Below are 18,521 nucleotides of genomic sequence, written 5' to 3'. Positions count from 1 at the left end.
GTCCTCCTTGTCATTCAATTCAAAGAATTTTTTAATTTCTTCTTTGATCTCCTCGTTAGTCCAGTGGTCTTCCAGTAGTGTGGCTTTTAATCTCCATGAGGTAGGATAGTTCCTTGCCTTCTTTTTATGATTTATTTCTAGTTTTATGCCTTCGTGGTCAGAAAAGATGGTTGGTATGATTTCAATCTTGGTGTATCTGTTAATGTTTGTCTTGTGCCCCAGTATGTGATCGATCCTGGAGAATGATCCGTGTGCGCTTGAGAAAAATGTGTACTCCGTTTTTTTTGGGTTTAGTGTTCTATAGATGTCTGTTAAGCCCAAATGCTCTAGGTCCTTATTTAGAGCTTTAGTTTCTTTACTTATTTTTTGTCTTGTTGATCTATCCATTGTTGATAGTGGTGTGTTGAAGTCTCCCACTACATATGTGTTTTCTCTGATGTCTGTTTTCAGAGAGGACAACAGTTGTCTGATATATTTTGGTGCTCTTTCGTTTGGTGAGTATATGTTAATGAGTGTTATTTCTTCTTGAAGTATTGTCCCCTTAATCATAATGTAGTGACCACTGGCGTCTCTTTTTATTTTTTTGAGTTTGAAGTCTGTTTTATCTGATATAAGTATAGCTGTTCCTGCTTTCTTTTTTGGCCCATTTGCTTGTAGGATTGTTTTCCATCCTTTGACTTTGAGCCTATTTTTATCTTTTGTAGCTAAATGTGTTTCCTGGAGACAGCAAAAGGTTGGGTTTTGTTTCTTAATCCAGGCTGCAACTCTGTGTCTTTTTATTGAAGAGTTTAGTCCATTTACATTTAGAGTTAATATTGATATGTTAGCATCTGTATTTGCCATTATGTTTGTCTTTCCTTTGATTTTATTTATTTATTCTTTTAATAACTTTTTTTTTTTTTGGTCTTCTTTCGTTGTTATTCGTCCCTCTGAGGTTCTGGCTTTAGGATTCCTTGTAGTATTTTTTGGAGTGGGGGTTTAGTCGCAATGAAATTCCGGAGTTTCTCTTTGTCTGGGAAGGTCCATATTCTTTCTTCATGGAGGAAAGAGAGCTTTGCGGGATAGAGTATTCTTGGTTGGCATCTGTTTTCTTGGAGTCTGTTGACTATGTCCCTCCACTCTCTCCTTGCCCGTAGTGTTTCTTCAGAGAAGTCTGATGTCAGCCTGATTGGTTTTCCTTTGAATGTTATCTGTTTCTTCCCTCTTGTCAGCTTCATTATTTTTTCCTTGTCCTGGATTCTTGGGAGCTTTACTATTATGTGTCTTGCTGTGTTTTTCCTTTCGTCGTGGAAGTTTGGTGTTCTTCTTGCTTCTTGTATATCAATTTTCAGCTCCTTCTTCTCATTTGGGAAGTTCTCTTCAATTATATCCATGAATATTTTCTCTGTTCCTACATCTCTCTCCTCTCCTTCTGGAATTCCTATAGCTCTTATATTTCCTTTCCTCATGGAGTCAGATAGTTCCCGAAGTCTTTCTTCATTCTTTTTCCTTCGTACTTCTCTTTCCTTTTCTGTTTTGGTTCTTTTTATTTCTGTGTCTTCAAGATTACTTATTCGTTCTTCCATTTCATCTATTCTGCTTTCATTGCTTTTCCCAGAGTTCTTTAGTTCCTCCATTAATTCTTTGATCTCCTGCATTTCTCTTACTTCCCTCTTTAGGGACTCAATTTCCTTCTTCTGATCTATCACTTTTTTAATCATGGCAATTTTAAATTCTCTTTCTGGAAGGCTCAGAAGTTCTTCCAAGTTGCTGTCGTTGCAATCTGGGGAGTGGTTTTCTTTTTGTGGTGTGCTTCTTTCCTGAGGAGTTGTTAGGTTGCGTGTGGTTCTTCTACTCCCTACTGTCTGTTTTCTAATTTGTCGTATGCGTTGGGACACTGTGTTGCTCGGACTGACTGACATCTTGGGTGAACTTCTCCGCTCCCCTCTGGCTCTTCCAGGAGCCATCTCTGTCTTCTGGGGGAGCTTTCTGCTGGTTTTAGGCAGTTTTTACTGAAGAAATGTCCCTGTTCTCAAATGGCGAAGCGGGATGCAGTCCCTGCGCCTCCGGTTTCAGGCACACTCTTCTGCGCACCCGGTCTGCCCCGGACGTGGGTGCCTGCTCCCTCTGTGGGCTCAGACTGCTGGTCGGAAGGGGCCTGGCGTGGAATAACTTCCCGGCTGGCCACTGGGTCCTCCAGAAACCTTCTGCCCTTTTCAAGCAGTCTTAAGAAATGTCCTGTTTTATAGGGTGTTAGTGACTTTTTTTTTTCCTGGTCGCTAGGTGGCGCCAGAGATCTCTCCTATTGTCCTTGGGGGGCTGTTTTTCGCCTCCCCCCACCCCGTGGGACAGAGAACAGAGCGGGAATGGTAGGGTACACCTCAACAGCTTTGGGGTGCTGTGTCTGCCTTGTGCCCCACCGTCGTGGAGAAACCACGCCCCGAATTTTCGTGCCCCGGGTCTCAGTTCAAAGCCCTCAGTTCCAGGATGCGGGCTGTAGCCCAGTTCAGTGGCGCGGGAATGGCGCCTTTTGCACCGCTCCCGTGCCTGGGCGCCTGGTTCCTGCTCACTCAGGGAGGGACCTTCACCTCAGTGAGGACCTCCGCGCGTCTCCCCGCAAGCCTAGGTCGTCTCCCCGCAAGCCTAGGTCGCAGGCGCGGGGACCTGGGCAGCCGCGATCCCGGTCTGCACTTGCTTTTCAAGCGCGCCGAGCGCGCCGCTTTCCCGCGCAGGCTTACCAGCAGCCCGGGCTGTGTGCGCGTCTCCCGGGGTCTTTGTTCTTCTCTAATGGCGCCCGGAGCCGTTCGCTCACCGCCGCGGCGGATCCTGCAGGGTTCGCCTCAGCTCCCGTTCACGGGGTGTGGTGGCTGCAATAGTTCCTTTCCACTCACAGTCCCGCTTGCTGCGTCGTTTGTTCTTGTGGGCCGTTTTGGTTTGTTGTTTCCTCCTCTCTGCGGGTCGGAGAGTGCCGCCTCTGTGGGCGGGGGAGGGGAGCAGGGTTCTGCGCTTCCCTCCCTTCTAGTCCTCTTTTATGGCCAGTTTCTTCTTCGGGCAGTTCGCTGGCGTCACCCGTTTATCTTCCGTGTCCCAGTTCTCACTGGGACCTGCCGCTTTTCCTCCCTATTCACTTTTTTTAATGGGAGATCTTACTCGCAGCGTCTCCTCGCCGCCATGTTGCTCCGCCCCCTACTAATTACTTTTTCCTACATTTTTCTAGGAGACATTTCTTGCCCTGGGAGATTGGGTGCCAGGAACAAGCAAAGAAAGAAGAAGGCATACGTGGTAAAAAGAGAAACTGACAAAATGAAGGAAAAAAGGATGAAGCACATTTCAGTGATTTTCAAACTGCAAAAGGAGCTGAGCAGTGGCATACCTAGATTATTTGGCAACAAGAGCAGATCATTTTCACCACATTCTACACTATATGACTGTTTAAACTTTAAAGATAAATGAAAACTGCAAATCAGGGTCTCCCTGGTGGCGCACAGGGTTAAGCACCACACTATGAAGCAATCCGCAGCCATTGCAGCATGAGTTTGATCCCCAGCCGGCCAGGGAGCAACCCACATGGCACAGCAGACCTCTCCTGTCTTGCCCGCTGCTCCTCTCAGCAGTGTATTTCAGTTGGTCTGCCTGTTCTGTTCCCCACTCTGTCTCTGGTGAATCCTCTCACTACCCACATCTCTAGCCTGCACCCCAGCTCTTGTATGCATAAATAAATAAATCTTTAAAAAAAAAAACTCCAAATCACCCCATAGAATGACAAAATTGAATTAACTTAAGCTCTAGTTCATCCTCTTTACACTTTCTTTACCACCTTTGTTTATATTCAGACTATTGTTTAAAGGCAGAATTCATTGTGGTTTTGATTTGCATTTTCCTGATTATAAGAGATTTTGAACATTTTTTCATATGCCTGTTAACCATTTGCATTTCCTCCTTGGAGAAATGTCTTTTAAGTTCTTCTGCACATTTTTGACTGGATTGTTTACTTTTTTTTGTTGTTGAGTTGTGTGAGTTCTTTGCATATCTTTGTGATCAGTCCTTTATCAGTTGTATGGAGTATGACCTGGCAATTCTACTCCTAGGGATCTACCCAAAGGACACAAAAACATTAATTCAAAAGAATACCTGCACCCCTATGTTTATTGCAACATTATTTATAATAGGCAAAACATAGAAACAACCCAAATGCCCAAAAATAGATGACTAGATCAAGAAGATGTGGTGTATATATACACAGTGGAATACTATGCAGCAATCAAAAAAGATAAAATAATGCCATTCTCAGCAACATGAATGGAGCTAGAAGGAATTATGCTCGGTGAACTAAGTCAGAAGAAAAAAGAAAAAGTATCAGATGGTTTCACTTATAGGAGGAATACAGGAGAACCAAATGAGAGGTAAAGGGGAAAAATAATAAAAATAAAAAACACAACAAAACCAAACAACAATAAAAAGACAACTCAAATCAGAAACATTCTGCAGGGGAGGGGGAGGGCAAGAGACCAGGGTTTAAGGCGGGAAGAACAGAAGAAACTATGGTGATTCTGCACAGGTAAATTGGTGGTGGAAGTTCTATGGGCACTACACCTGAGAAAAGAAAGCAAACGTTGTAAGATAGATAGATAGATAGATAAATAGATAGATAGATAGATAGATAGATAGATAGATAGATAGACAGACATAAAGAAAAAATAATAAAGGCAGAACTCTATGTTATCAGAGGGATGAAAAACAAACTATATCTGCCCTAGCTGGGAGGTCAAATATTTACATAAACTCTGAAAGCAAAGCATTTAGCTAATTTCATATAAGTTAGAGACCAGCTGTACAAATGGGAATATCCTATGGAGAATACACAGAATGCTTATTAAGGAATAAGTTTTAAATTTATTAAGGAATATGTTTTTAAAATGTGATAATCAGAAAATCAAAACTTAGACCACAAAAACATTTTTGTAGAGTAGAATATTTATCACTGACATTGTTTAGAGTTGCCAATAGATGGTGGTAATTTTAAGAGTCAATTTTCAGTTAGTTTTATTATTGCTTCTAAGTTTTCTTTTCCTACAGACCATGCAACAACCCTTTATTGCCTGTTTCCAGTAATTTAGACAGTTCCATTTTACTCTTGATATGCCACTACAAATGAATAGATGTTGGGTGGATTTGGTTTTTGTTTTTGTGTGTGTGTGTGTGTTTTAAATCGGGAAAAATTAAGAGTATAATCAAAGTCAGGTACCAAAGACCATAGCATGATTAAATTATCCTCATCTAAGTTTAGAGCTCATTGGAGGTGAATATATTGATCAGTTTATATTTCTGGAAAAAAAGCTAATATAAATACTAAACATAGAATTTCATTTGTCTATATTTTTCCAAAAATTTACGATGCATATGTATCTCATTTGATATTAATTTAGGATAAAAATAATTATAAATAGGGCCTCCCTGGTGGCGCAAAGGGTTAGGCACAGCACTATGAAGCAAACCACAGCCTCTGTAGCACGAGTTCGATTCCCGGCCTGCCAGGGACCAACCCACATGGTGAAGCAGACCTCTCCTGTCTTGCCCGCTGCTCCCCTCAGCAGTGTGTTTCAGTCAGTCTGCCTGTTCTGTTCCCCACTCTGTTTCTGGTGAATCCTCTCATCCCCCGCGTCTCTGGCCTGTACCCCAGTTCTTGTATGAATAAATGAAACTTTTTAAAAAATAATAATTATTATAAGTAAACACACCCAATCTGGACTCTATTCATTTAAATGCATAATCTCCCCCTTCCTGTTTTCCTTTAAAACCTTAGAAAAAAAATGATAATGTTTCTTCCACAGAAAGATGAGAATTTCTGTCTACCTCTACCTCCACAATTTCCCAGAGTCTAGATAACTTCCAAAAACCATATTACTGACTATAGTCAGAAAACCAGGACGACGTCTTGTTATGACTTATCATAACTTTTTTTTGACTTATCATAACTTTTATTCTGTTTTTTAACACACACACACGTGCTGAAATTAAAGTAAGCAAAAGTGTGAATGCAAATAAAAGTTAGGTATAGGAAAATCTTTTAGAGGATTCCTGTAAAAATACCAAACATTTATTCTTAAGCTTGATAACCTCTGATATCTTCCTGGGGTTTGAATGGAGCTAGAAGAGAGACTGAGTATTTAGAAGAATGTTCAAAGATATATATACTTTTTCATCTAAGATAGATATGCTTTGGAACAGTGACTCTCAACCTTGGATGTACATTGAAGTCACCTGGGAAACTTTAAAAAATACTGAGCTGGGGCTGTACCTCAAGAGATTCTAATTTAATTGGGCTGAGGTACCGACAGGCTGTAGGAAATGTTAATCATTCCCTCGCTGACTAACGTGCTGCCAAAATTGAGAACCATTGCTTTAGAAGATTGTTTTTCTGCCTTTGCTATTAAGTAGCAGCTACAAAACTCTAGAAGGGACTTGGATGAAACAAGTTGGTGAGAGCTGGGAAACTTACAAACATATCCTGAGGCTGTGTCTGCTAATCAAAACCATAAATTTTTTACAGGTTATATTTTTTGAAAATGATTAAGGGTGTATTTTTGACTAGTGGGATGCACTCCCTGCTATAATGTAGAGAAGAATTTTGGACCTGAGCAGTTTCTGCCCTGCATTATGACTGTGAGTGGCAGTGAAGTGCCCTCTCAGACTCCCTTCAAGAGAATCTATTCATGGGATCATAGTTGACTGGGAGCCACCTTTGGATCCACCTTGGAGTCCAAGAGTCGAAGTTTCTGTTGGGGTGCTGCCAGACAATTCCAATTCATGGAAGGGGTACCAGAAGGGCAATTTCAATGCAGTGCAGGACTCCTCTAATGGGCATGTTTTGCTCAAGGGTTCTCTGGAGATATGCCTGGTTGAGACTTCTCAGAACTGTGCAATCTGAGTCTCTTCCAACTAAGATCTCCTTTCTTTTCTCTCCTTTCCCAAGTGTCAGATCTGCATCATGGTCTCAAAACTTTTCCCTCCCTTCTTTATTTTTCACAAGTATTTTCTTCAATAACTCTTTTGCAAGTCAATTCTAGTCCTTGTTTTCAATTATCAGGGACCCAAACTGACCTAGGACTTTGAGTCCATTTGAAACCAGTACAGCTAATGACCTCTCATGAGCTTCCATTTCCTTATCTATTAAAATGGAGAGTAAAATTTAGAAGGAATAATATGAAGATTGAATGAGATACATTAATAGTGAATATCAAAGGAAGCTGAAGAACAGAAATATATTTTCAGTTTTTATTTATATATTTTACACCATTAAATTCCCCATAAAATTCCCACCACCAATTCACCCATGAACCATCACCATAGTCCCTTGTGCTCTTCTCTCCCGTTTCAATCCCTTTTCCTCCCACTCCCTTGCAGAATGTCTCTAATTTATGGTTGCCTGCAAATTTTGTTTTATTATTATTATTAACATTGTTGTTGTTTTTCCTGATCCCTTGTTTGGTTCCCCTACATTCCTTCTATAGGTGAAACCATTCAATATTTTTCTTTTTCTTTCTGGCTTATTTCACTGAGTATAATCTCTTCTAGCTCCATCCATATTGCTGTGAATGGCATGAGTTTATCTTTTTCAGTTGCTGAATAGTATTCCATTGCATATATATAACACATCTTCTTGATCCAGTCATCTATTTTTGGGCATTTGGGTTGTTTCTATACCTTACCTATTGCAAGTAGTGCTGTAATAAACATAAAGGTGCAGTTATTTGAATTAATGTTTTTGTGTCCTTTGGGTAGATCCCTAGTAGTGGAATTGCCGGGTCATTTGGTAGCTCCATTTTCAGTAGACTGAGGAATCTCCAGACAGCTTTCCATAGTGGTTGGACCAGTTTGCACTCCCACCAGCAATGTAGGAGAGTTCCTTTTTCTCCACATCCTCACTAACATTTGTGTTGCCCGCTTTTTCAATATGGGCCATTCTCACTGGTGTAAGGTGGTATCTCATTGTGGTTTTGATCTGCATTTCCCCAATATTAAGGGCTGTTGAATATTTTTTCATATACCTGTTGGCCACTTCAAGCTCACATCAAGAAACAAGAAAGGGTCTCCCCGATGGCACAACAGTTGAGCGCTGGGCTACAAAGCTGCCAGCAGCCTCTGCAGTGCCGGTTCAATCCCCAGCCACCGGCGAGGGTCCCACATGGTGCACAGACCTCTCCTGCCACGCCCGCTGCTCTCCTCAGCAGTGTACTTCATCAGTCTGCCTGTTCTGTTCCCTGCTCTGGCTCTGGTGAATTCCCTCACCCTCCCGTGCTTCTGACTGTACCTAGTGCTTGTATAAACAAATAAATCTTTAAAAAAAAAAAAAGAATCAAGAAAGAACTCAAAGAAAAATCTAATCTTCTATCTCAAAGAACTAGAAAAAGAACAACAACAACAAAAAAAGCCAGTATCAGAAAGGAAATAATAAAAATCAAAGCATAAATAAATAAAATATAAAAATAAATAAAATATAAAAATACCAAATGTATGATATCAGAAATTAAAAAAAAAAAAATCCAAAAGAGCAACAAAACCAAAAGTTGGTTCTTTGAAAAATTAAACAAAATAGACAAACCTCTAGCCAGGTTCACAAAGAAAAAAATGGGAGAGAACACAAATAAATAGGATCATAAATGAAAGAGGAGAAATTTTCAGCTTTTATATACATGTGCTCTTCCTTCCCGCACATCATTGGACATTTTGTTCTATAAACTGTTTCATGCACAGAGGTTGTGCACAGGATATGGTACATTATGAATGGGATAAGAGGTACAGAAAAGAAAGGTGTTTCTAAAAATGTAAAAGATAAATATGTGAAGTGATGGATGTGTAAATAGCTAGGTGGGAGGAATCCATTCACAACTGGTATGTATATCAAATCATCACAATGTACTATTAAATATCTTACAATATTATTTGTCAATTATACCTCGGTAAAATTTCAAAAAGTAAAGAAAAAGTATTTCTAAAAACATATAACAAAGCCTCCCCTGGTGGCACAGGTGGTTGAGCACAGCGCTGTGAAGCTGTCTGCAGCCTCTGCAGCGCCAGTTCAATCCCGGCCTGCTGGTGAGGATACCACATGGTGCAGCAGATCTCTCCTGTCTCACCCGCTGCTCCCTTCACCAGAGTATTTCAGTAGATCTGCCTGTTCTGCTCCCTGCTCTGTCTTTGGTGAATCTTCTTACCTTCCCGCACATCTGGCCTGTTCCCAGGTTCTTGTATGCATGAATAAATAAATCTTTAAAAAAAATGAATAAATAAATAAAAACATATAACAATAATTATTACAGTAAATGTGTGTATCATCTACGTGCTATTATGCCTGGACTGGTACTGAGACACAAAATAAAAATTAAATTCTGGGGGAAAGGTTTTTATTATGTATATTCCATATTATTAAATATCATACGTGGAAGCTTTATGACTTGTTAAACTTCTCAAATTCAGAGTATGAAAAACAAATGTGTGTGACTGCTATCACTGAGTGACTTGAGTCTTAAGACAAAATATTACAGGTTTCTGCTTGATTGCAAAGGTGTTTAGCTACAAGACATTGTTCACAGACCATGTAAATCTAGATTGGCTGCCACAGAACCTAGCAGCAAGTACTTCACAGGCATCAATAAACTAACAGCACTATAAAAACAGAGGTTGAGGGTAAAAGAGAAATGATATGGAGAATTGTATCACTTGTTGCTCCAAAATAGAAATAAAAGTGAGAAACTGAATTTAAAATTTCTGCTATTACATAGCATGTGCACTCATTGAAATTACCAAGCTATGAAAACTTGCACAATAAAAACAAGAGGCCTTATGAGAAAAATGGATTAGGGACACAACACTCAGAAAATTCATCAGTGACACATGTATTTATAAAGGACAAGAACCTAGCAAAAACAGTAGCATAGTTTCATACAAATGACAAGGTTACAAAATACATAATTACCAGAAAAAATATGGCACATTTCCTTGAAAGAAACCTGAAGTCTGCAAAAAGGTTGCAGCTAGTGAGTCTAAATATCCTAACGCTAGATGTGGGTGGGAATGGTGATTGCGAATTGAGATAATGGGTAGATATTTGAGGGGGGTGTGTGTGAGACAGCGAGGGAATTACTATGTAGCTGGGTTCTGCTGGCTGCAGTTTACTGCATTCACCCTAGAATTTCTCCAAAACAAAATTGTGAAGAAACAAGGATAAAATTTGTGTCGTGTTCAAATCATTTCCTAACATATCAAATGTATTGGAACAATTTCATTCTCAAAACAAGCTCTACAGCAGAACATACTGTCCACTGTAAATCCCATAAGGAAATTGTTTATCACTGAAAGGAGATATTTCATTAAGACAAGAGAATGCATCATTGACCTAAGTATTTAAACAAAATGACAAAATAACAAGTTTTTAATTAGCTCTCTGGATGGAATCTTTACATACACTAAACTTACTTAGAAGAAGGACATAAACAGATTGGGACCTCTTGTAATACTGTGGTTTTTTTATTTAAATTTTATTTTTATATTCCCCATACAATAACAACCCCCTTATTTTGACCCCAAGCCCTCCTTTCCCGGCCCCCCACCCCCCATTGAGTGTTTATGGTTCATAGTGGTTTGTTGATTTTGATATTTTCTTTCTTATAGTTATTCTTTTTCCTGGTGCCTTGTTTAAGTTTTCCTGCTATGAGTGAAACCATCCGGTATTTTTCTTTTTCTTTCTGGCTTATTTCACTGAGCATGATCCCTTCCAGATCCATCCATGTTGCTGCAAATTGCATGTGTTTATCTTTTTTGAATGCTGAGTAATATTCCATGGTGTATATGTACCACATCTTCTTGATCGAGTCGTCTATTTTTGGGCATTGTAATACTATGTTTTGATTTCTTTTCTTACAAAGCTATTACGGATAAAATAATTTCATGACATTATTAAAAAAAAAGAGGGAATTGATTCCTCTTAGGTTCCAAAATATACATAGCTCTTTTCCTTCATATCTAGAGTGGATATTACTAACATTTTTCTATGGTCAAGTTTTCATCTTTGTCAGGGTCTCTTGCCTGGGTGGTTTGCATTTCACATGAACCTCAGCAACTTCTGATACCAACCATTAAGGCCAGCACTGTCTCTACTCACACTCATCCACTCAATTGGTAACTCTAGACTAAGGCTTAAGAAGATCACTTACTGCTTAAAAAGATCAAGGTTCTGTTTCTTTGAGAAAATGAAACTACACTTTTTAAGTTAATACCAAAATTCTTATAATGGGAACTGTGGCCTTCAAATTGCAATCCATTCTCTCTGAATATAACAGCTAAGATTTTGCCTTCACGTGGTAGTTCACAAGTTTGCCACGTGGTCTTACAATTGTTTCCTCACTTAATGTAATTACATCTCCCTGTATCAATGCACACTGTGAATTGTTTCCTTATTTATTTACTTTTTTCCCAATTGTGTTATTTGAAATATTTCCAATCAACTTCTGAATACACAACTTGCCCAAGAATTTCCGGTAATGTGTTATATTGAGAGTCTGAAGAGATCAGTTACTGCTAACATATGTAAAACACCTGGGGAAAACTGCAGAAGAACTGAAATTGATGATGCATCAGTTGAGTCATTCAACTGTTGAGCTTATCAATTACTTAGAATGCAATAAGTCTTTTGTGTTTATTTGTTTGGCTTTGCATTTTCATTCTGTAGAGTACAATTGGTTTCAAGGACAGGCTATCAAAGGAATCCACAGAGGGGAGATTCAATCAAGTTCTGTTAAGGGGGAACAGAACATCTCCAATTCTCAGCTTTCCTTGAGGAGATATTTGTCCTTAATACCTCTAGTTCTTGTGTATTAAGATGGAGTAAGGAACCTAACTGGTGACTTCGAACAAAGAAGCAAACATGAGTAGTCTAGCTTCTCCATCTGCCCCTGCCCTGTGATCCAGCTACTACAGAAAATACACATTCAGGGTCTCCCCCGTGGCGCAGCTGTTGAGCTCTGGGTTGCAAAGCTGCCTGCAGCCTCTGCAGCCCAGTTCGATCCCCGGCCACCAGGGAGGGTCCCACATGTCGCGCAGAACTCTCCTGCCATGCCCGCTGCTCCCCTCAGCAGTGTACTTCGTCAGTCTGCCTGCTCTGCTCTCCCCTCTGGCTCTGGTGAATTCTCTCACCTTCCCCGTGCTTCTGACTGTACCCAGTGCTTGTATAAATAAATAAATAAATAAATCTTTAAAAAAAAAAAATACACATTCACCACTGTTATTCAAATCCCATGGCTTAGAGGGCAGACTCTGCCTCTGCCCACAATTTGGAAGTTCAATACAAGGTAGAATTGATATAATATGCTTTGAATCAGTACTACTGAGAAACCGACATGGAGTGCAATGTGGGAGAGAAAACAGCCTTGAATCTTGAGGTAGTGAGTGAGGTCAGTCTAGCTGTTGTTACTTTGGTATATTGCAGGAGATTACATTGCACCCTGCAGCTGGTGTGCTTAGAATCAATCAGTGCAAAAAATGTAGCAGGTCTTAAACTTTAAAAGGATAAGCAGTAATGGGTTTTACATTTGGTGGACAACTAGAGCTTATGGTGACTTGTCCACAACTGTGTGACTATTTTTATAAAGTGAGAAGCTGTTTTTACACAGGCTAAGTTTCCCAGAGCTTAAATAGAGTCATATTAGCTACAAAGACCTTGGAAACTGACTACCACAGCATGACCTTGAACTACCTATTGTGTGTGAAAAGTGAGTGAAACAATTCTTCCCCCCTCTGGTTTACAACCATGGATGTAGACACTTTTTTTTTTTTTTTTTTAGAGGCATGTTTTATTTATCTATCTGTTTGTTTGTTTGTCTTCTGTCTATACATGCACTGGGTACAGTCAGAAGCGCGGGAGGGTGAGAGAATTCACCAGAGCCAGAGCGGGGAGCAGAGCAGGCAGAAGGACCGAAGCACACTGCTGAGGGGAGCAGTGGGCGGCAGGAGAGGCCCGCGGGCCACGTGGGACCCTCCTCCGGTGGCCGGGGAGCAGCCGGGGATCGAACCGGCGTCGCACAGGCTTCGGCAGCTTCGCAACCCAGCGCTCAACCGCCGCGCCACCGGGGAGGCCCTGTAGACACTGTCTTTAACGACAGAAGAATCTAAGTCCTATGAGTGATTTGAAGTGCGAATTCTTAGCTTTAATTTTTGTGTGCCAGATAACATCTTTTCCAAGAACACAGAGAGTTATCTGTTCTCACTAAATCTCCCTAAGTCTACAAACTTCAAGAAATACAAACAACTGGGTGAGTTGTTGAAGATGTTTCTCCAGCTACAATAAGGATGAAGAAGAGAAAGAAGATTTCTCTAGAAGAAAGAGTTGTTAGGGATAAACATTTTTACAGTAAAAAATACTGGAATCAGTCTGAGGAGGGTGGGGAGCTTGTCACTAAGAACAAATCCACACTAATCAACAGTAGGATGACCCAAATGAAGGCCCAAAAGCACGCCAAATTAAAAGTGTAGAAACCTTACAAATTCCTAAGCTTGCCAAGCATGTCTCAAATATCCCTTTCTAGGAAAAGAGACCAGTTCATAGATGGATTTCCTCCCAGGATCCAAAAATTCCCTAAAACCACAGGTAATATTTATAAGTGATTTCTACCAATTTAATCAAAGTTGCTAAGCCACAGATTCTTAAGAACCAGCCATGTTCAGTGGCAGATCAGACTAAAATCAAGACTGCTGTCAGAAAACAGAGTCTCCCCTGTAATCTTCTTGTAAGAAAATTGTATTGGATTACCATTGGTTTACAATGAATTTGTTTATAATACAATAGTTTGGGGAATATAGCTACATATCTAGATATGCACATGCCTCACTACATTTTGAGCCTAGGTAACACAATTTTCCAGAACAAACTCTTCCAGGAAGGGACTAAGTATTGTTTTTGTTTTTGTTTTCCCCTAAATTTGGTGGGAAAGGGTCATTATCATAGTAATCTTGTGAGTACTTCTTTTAATGAGATACATAAGACACTTGGCAATGAATCGATACCATTTTTTAATTGTAAGAAGAACTACATTGTTTCCATTTCTATAATAAATAACTGCTGAAGGAAAGTCATCTTCAGTCATCAAGAAGCCTCTTCAGTGGCTAAGAAGTCGGCAAAGTTCATTTTTCTTATTAATTTCTTTGAAATTTCAAAGTACAATAATTTGATTCTGGGTTTTTATACATTTGAATGATAGAGTTCGCAGGAGTTTAAATCTGAACTTTAATTTTTGCTGAGGAATAAAATAATTGGCAAAATTTATATTTACAGTTATAATGTTTCAGCTGTAATTGGTAGACTAGCTCCACACAGTCATTTCATATTATGGCAAAACCTTTAATAAGCTTAAAAAATGTAGCTGGATATTAATTTGGATTAGAAATAGAAAGGGGAGAGAATTTTCACCTTTAAACAGGCTGACTCCTTCGGATCTTTCCAGGGGAAAATTGAATTGCTCTCACCAGTATCCGGAGCAGACCCACATGATTCCAACAATCTTGTTTTCCACAGGCTTGATAGTTAAGCTCCATAAAGAAAATAACACTGCAGAATACTTTGAGAGATAGAGGGTTGGAATAGTCTTTCCTTTCCTCAGATTTCTCTGATGGGGCTTTTCTAAGGTTTCTCACCCCAGAAAGTTAGTTACTTAAGCTGAGTAGTGGAGAGATACTTAGTTGACAAAGCTCTTTCTACATCCCCAAAAGAGTCAGCTACCCTGAGAAACTGAACACACTCTACCCCGCCTTTAGGTGTAACATGGGTAGACCTTTACCCAGGCAGTTTCAAGCTACCTGAATGTGGCTGACTCTTAAGATAGAATCATTGTGACTTCCTTAAGTCACATTCCCCAATATTTGTTTAGCCAATCATGAAAAATAAAAGTGATGTTTTGATCTCTTTGAGACCCATCTATTTTATGCAACACATAGGAGGAAGCTGAAATGAATACAATATCTATGTTACTAACTTAGGCAGGGAACCCAAACCTGTCTTTTCCTATGTTGGGCTTCTATAAGGATACAAAAGGCAAACAAAGAAGATTCCTTCACAATATTCAGCCCAGTGTGGGAAAAAGTAAAGCCTGGATTCACCTAGATTCAGGGTTTGAGAGATACAGCAAAAGAAGCTACTTTAAAAACCTTGTAACAAGTTTTCAAATGAGAAAAATCTTAGCAAAAAATAAGAATTCCAAGTAGAGTATTTCCAATTTCATATCCATTCTGGCTGCAGGACAACAAAGGGGAACCCATGAACTTAAACATCTGAGTTTAAGAAGCCAAGAATACAATGTGCTTTTAATTTTTTTTAAGAGGCATGTATTTTTATTTATTTATTTATTTGTTTGTTTGTACATGCACTGGGTACAGTCAGAAGCGCGGGAGGGTGAGAGCATTCACCAGAGCCAGAGCGAGGAGCAGAGCAGGCAGAAGGACCGAAGTACACTGCTGAGGGGAGCAGCGGGCGGCAGGAGAGGTCTGCGCCCCATGCGGGACCCTCTGCCAGAGGCCGGGGAGCAGCCGGGGATTGAACCGGCGCCGCAGAGTCTGAGGGCAGCTTCGCAACCCAGTGTTCAACCGCTGCGCCACTGGGGAGGCCCGAATACAATGTGCTTTTAATGGAGAAATTGGGTTGTTGAGAAGTTATGCAGAAGACAAAAGCAAAAGCACAGCTATAGAGTGTTGGCAGTGACACCGAATTGAGAAAACAAATTTTTTCTACCTTCCTCATCAGCACACCTTCATGTCTGCTATCAAGTTGAGATAGAATATAACTATTTGTAAGATAACTAATTGTGTGGGATGAGAAACTGGAAGGCTGAAGAAAATCAAGGAACAGGAAAAGAGCATTTTCTTGATAGTGCTTAATTAATCTAGTAAGGCCCATTTTGATGGTCACATAGCATGGCAACAATTCTACTGTTCTTTATAGTTTGGGGGAACTTTTTTATATGTCACTCCCAACAATTCTCTAATGCACACCAAAGAGACACCTTTTCTTACCAACAAACCCACCTAGAGTTTAGTCATGTCTATGTTTTATTCAAGGTAAAGCCAGTAGTCACAACTAGAGCTGGAAATCAGAATCGGAGGGCTAAATTAAAAATCCCCAACTTCCCTGTTAAATATTATTTTCTATAATTCATACTTTCATATAGTTGACAAATTAAAATAGAGGTATTTTCCTCAATAAAAAATCAGCTTAGACATGAAAATTCCCTTTCTTATCATCCAGAGGATAGTTTCCCTAATTACCTAACATGGACAATCAGATAACCTATTCCATTTTATTCCTGTTCTCAAGTGAACTTAGGTGAAAAGAAAGATAATCAACATTAATGAAAAAGATGGAGGAATTTGTTTTTCCTTTTAGTGCCACCCAAATATTGTGTCTCAAATTTTCTATACAGGATTTGAAGTATGAAATTGAAGACATCTTAACAGTGAATAACATTCAGAATCTCTTGATTGCTGCTTTCCACACACCATTAAGAATTATCTAACTCAGAAAAACCGTTCCACAAGGTAAACATAAAGCAACATAAAGAATTTGAATTATCACTAAATATTAAAGTAGGGCAAGGCAGGATTCTCAGACTGACATGACCTCGTAAGGTTGTAATTAAATGTGTGTGCACATGCAAACTACTCCATGAACCAGTCCCGTGAACAATTATTCTTGTATAATCATCAGTCCAACTAAGGCTGTTGATTAGTTAACTTAGTTCTGAGGAACTCAGAAGACTTGAGGAACCATATTTTTCCACATCATTTTGTCTGAAACTTTTTAGATATTCCTTTTACTAACGCAAATCATATCAGAAACTGTTTCCCCCTACCTTGTACAATAGTTCAGAATATGTACTCGGGAAGCTAACTCTTCTATAAGGAAAACCCCATTTTTCATTTATTTCATTTTTATTGAAGAATGAAAATTCTTTTATATCTTCCATTAATCTCTTCCTCTCACTCAACTACTTGCAATCTTCTTCCATCTCTATCATTACCTCATGGTCAGCAGAAAACACAGTATTTTACATGCAGAAATCTTTTGACTAAACCCAGGCTGACTGATTCGCACTTAGCTAACTGGCTCCACAAAGATTCACTTGCCACTGAACATGAACTACAGACTCCGAACTGTTCCTCATAATTGAAGCTGACACCTCCTAAAACCTCTCACTGACATAACATTTACCCAGAGCAAAAAAAATGAAGGTCAATTACTTAGTGTATACTTCACCCACCTGAATATATTTGTGACCTTTGGATCATTGAAATAATATTTTTCAGAGGCAAACATAATACAAGATCTTTGTTTCCACCAATCCTTATAATAAAAACTACCAAAGAACAAAAAATCATTATACCAAATTTAAAGCAATATAGCTATCTAGTCAAAACACAACACCTGTATTAAAGCCAGCTTATTTCTTGAAAGAAAGTGCTATAGCCTCACAATTTTGTTTAGTAAGAATATTCACAGCTTTTTCATAACAGAAGTACTATAGACCTTTACTGAAAGAAAAGGCTAGGATTTTATTGGAATCAACTTTTGTGGCTTACCTAAACTATTGCTATTTACTTCCGACATAAACGATAAATGAATAAATTATATCCGGATACTCACAGCAGAGCTCAGTTCTGGCCCTCAACATCAGACGTCGCCGCTGGCTGCAGACTGAATGCTACTGTTGGGAGGTGCTTATATTTTCCTAACAAAGTAGCACCCTCTAGTGGCTTTCCAAAATTATTAAGAAGTACAAGCCAAGCATGTGACATAATTTGTTTACTATCCAATTACGCAATGTCAAAACACTCAGGTGAGAACAAAAGCCAGCTCTGGGCATTACAAGAAGCATATTCCAACCTCATTTTATGTTTGATCTAGGATTTTAAAGAAAAAATATCTGATATTTAATGTTTAAACCTCATTCCTATTTCTCACCTAGCGTACATCTCTGAGAAAAACAGACATTTCCCTGGTAAGTTAATTATTATTCTATTATTATGATGATAATGATTATTTCTTATATTGCAAGTAATCATTACTGTTATTAATTATAATAAATAAATTGTTGTAGGGTAAATGATTTTCAGGCTTTTCTGCCCTCCTACCATTAGGATTGCCCTTCCTGATGGGGCGCCTGCATTTTGTTACATTGTTATAAGTTATGTTGTTTACTTCTGCGGGCTATGGCAGTAGTATTGAGATATCTGCCAAGAGAAGCAGAGGCCGGAGGAGAGGTAGGAGAGAGAAGGGGGAAAGAACACCAGAGAAGCCCAGAGTGAAGACTTGTGAGGGGCTTGGAGGCCTCCTGACCTCCTGGCCCCATGGCACCCCTGCCTGCCCTGTACCTGGTTGTTGCACTAGATGTAAAAGCTCAATAAAAGCCTTAGAAAGCCACCAAGGACTCCAGGACTCTCCTTTACCCTGCCTGCTTGGAATCATGGAAAACCTGCAATGTGCCCATCCTGCCACAATAGTC

The 18,521-nt window shown here is 39.5% G+C and overlaps 1 protein-coding gene across 1 annotated transcript in view; it reads right to left on the bottom strand.

The window, feature by feature from the left end:
• Positions 1-17,681, bottom strand: part of ARHGAP24 (Rho GTPase activating protein 24) — a 775,334-nt gene extending 757,653 nt beyond the window's left edge. Inside the window, exon 1 of the mRNA XM_054688429.1 lies at positions 17,663-17,681. The gene's annotated coding sequence lies outside the window, so the exon portion shown is untranslated. The remainder of the gene's footprint in view (positions 1-17,662) is intronic.
• Between the last annotated feature and the right edge of the window lie 840 nt (positions 17,682-18,521).

The sequence above is a fragment of the Talpa occidentalis genome, unplaced genomic scaffold (assembly GCF_014898055.3).
Source record: "Talpa occidentalis isolate TD23 unplaced genomic scaffold, MPIMG_talOcc4v2.1 talOcc4.6, whole genome shotgun sequence".
In the NCBI taxonomy this organism is placed as follows: Eukaryota; Metazoa; Chordata; class Mammalia; order Eulipotyphla; family Talpidae; genus Talpa; species Talpa occidentalis.
Note: the sequence above shows the minus strand (reverse complement) of the source record. Positions and strands in the feature narration are given on the sequence as shown.